At 49.8% G+C, this 1,856-nt stretch overlaps 1 protein-coding gene across 1 annotated transcript in view; it reads left to right on the top strand.

Annotated features, from left to right (window-relative positions):
* LOC106808945 (protein inturned-like) overlaps positions 1-1,856 on the top strand; it is a gene marked incomplete at its 3' end in the record, with an annotated part of 137,392 nt that overhangs the window by 112,496 nt on the left and 23,040 nt on the right.

The following is a 1,856-nucleotide window of genomic DNA, read 5'->3' as shown; positions in this document are numbered from 1 at the left end:
CTCCCAGGGGCGCGCATTCCCTGTCTGTCTGTCTACCTCTCTCTCTCTCGTCTCTCTCTCTCTTTCTCTCTCTCTCTCTTCCTCTCTCTCTCTCTCTCTCTCTCTTCTCTCTCTTCTCTCTCTCTCGCTCTCTGCTTTCTCTCTCTCTCTCTCTCTCTCTCTCTCTCTCTCTCTCTCTCTCTCTCTCTCTCTCTCTCTCTCTCTCTCTCTCTCTCTCTCTCTCTATCTCGCTGTCTCTCTCTCTCTCTCTCTCTCTCTCTCTCTCTCTCTCTTTTTCTTTCTCTCTTTCTCTCTAACTCTCGCACTCTGTTAATTACAACACCGGATAATGTCAGTGTAAGCCGCCCTCATGCCTAATGAAGCCATATATTAAGAGCTTCTCGGATGGTCACTTAATTATGGGCCATATAGGGACTACACACACACACTCAATCGGCTCCCAAGACATAAACAGAGCTAATGGCACGCGTAATTCTTCTAGACGATTGCGCAAAGATACTTCTTCCGTGCTAAGTCATGCACAGCTCGGTGATTGACGTCCGAATCTGCACACCATCTTATGCGTTTTGACAGTGTCTAGCTCTTAGACTGTTTCTAATCGCTCCCCTGACAGCGATTCTCCGAAGGATGCTGATGTCTCGAGTTGATGTTGATTCTCGCCGAGTCAGACTAGTTAGCTCGCTGAGTCAGTCTTGCATCGGATTTCTGTCATCGTCTTTCGCTTGTCAGTTGTCCGGTCGTAGATTACTGTTTGGTTTCACTTGAAGACTCCCTCCGTGTGGATCCGTAACTGCGTTATTGCGTAGCTGATCGTCGTGAATAACACCAGCACTCTTGTGAACGATCACGCTGGGCTGGTGCATTATGTGGTGTAGTAGGTAGAGCTTGTCCCAATTACAATTTGCAACTAGACAGAGGGCACTCACGGAGAGTGCATACCTCCGCGAGCATGTAACATGTATGTGCTCACTGGTGGCTGCTGCTGACTCGCCACTCGCTGACTCGACGGGCTATCGATCGCGCCGCCCGCTCGCTGACTCTAGTTTCAGTTTTAGTTGCAGTTTCTAGTAGTTCTAGCTTGTAGTAGTAGAATCGCTGAAATATTGATTGTTGCGCGCAAGCGAGCGAGCTGCTGCTGACTCGACGCCCTAAGGCGAGCTGCTGGCTACACACACACACACAAACACACACACGAACACACACGAACACACACACGAACACATCACACGAGAGGGATCACATTACCTTCCTGCAACTTCGTTGCGCGGAGGTAATTACCAGTTACGATTTCCGTCCACATATATGCGGATTCATTTAATTGCGGCTTATTATTAAAAAATCGTAATTACCAGTTACGTGTGCAAGGCAGCAATGCAAACGTACAAGCACACGCAGACACACACGCGCGCACACGCAGGCAGGCACACAGGCACGCACACGCATACGCACAACACACACACACACACACACACACACACACACACACACACACACACACACACAAACACACACCATGCACATGCGGAACAGTGAATACCCGCTCGTCGTTCTCATAACTTTGAGAATCACTCGTAATCGATAGCAGAACAGTGTCCACGCATCCCCCGCCCTCTCCCGTGTCCGCAAATACCATTGGTCAAGGTCCGAGTAGCGAGCTACACCCCAACTGAACAATGTCTAGACTACCACCGGTCAAGGTCCGAGTGGCGAGCTACACCCCAACTGAACAATGTCCAGACTACCACCGGTCAAGGTCCGAGTTGCGGTCTACATCTCAACTGTACAATGTCCAGACTACCACCGGTCAAGGTCCGAGTTGCGGTCTACATCTCAACTGTACAATGTCCAGACTACCA

This window comes from Priapulus caudatus, unplaced genomic scaffold, assembly GCF_000485595.1.
Source record: "Priapulus caudatus unplaced genomic scaffold, Priapulus_caudatus-5.0.1 Scaffold316, whole genome shotgun sequence".
Classification (NCBI taxonomy): domain Eukaryota; kingdom Metazoa; phylum Priapulida; class Priapulimorpha; order Priapulimorphida; family Priapulidae; genus Priapulus; species Priapulus caudatus.
The sequence above is the reverse complement of the archived record's forward strand: the minus strand, read 5'-3'. Positions and strand labels throughout refer to the sequence as shown.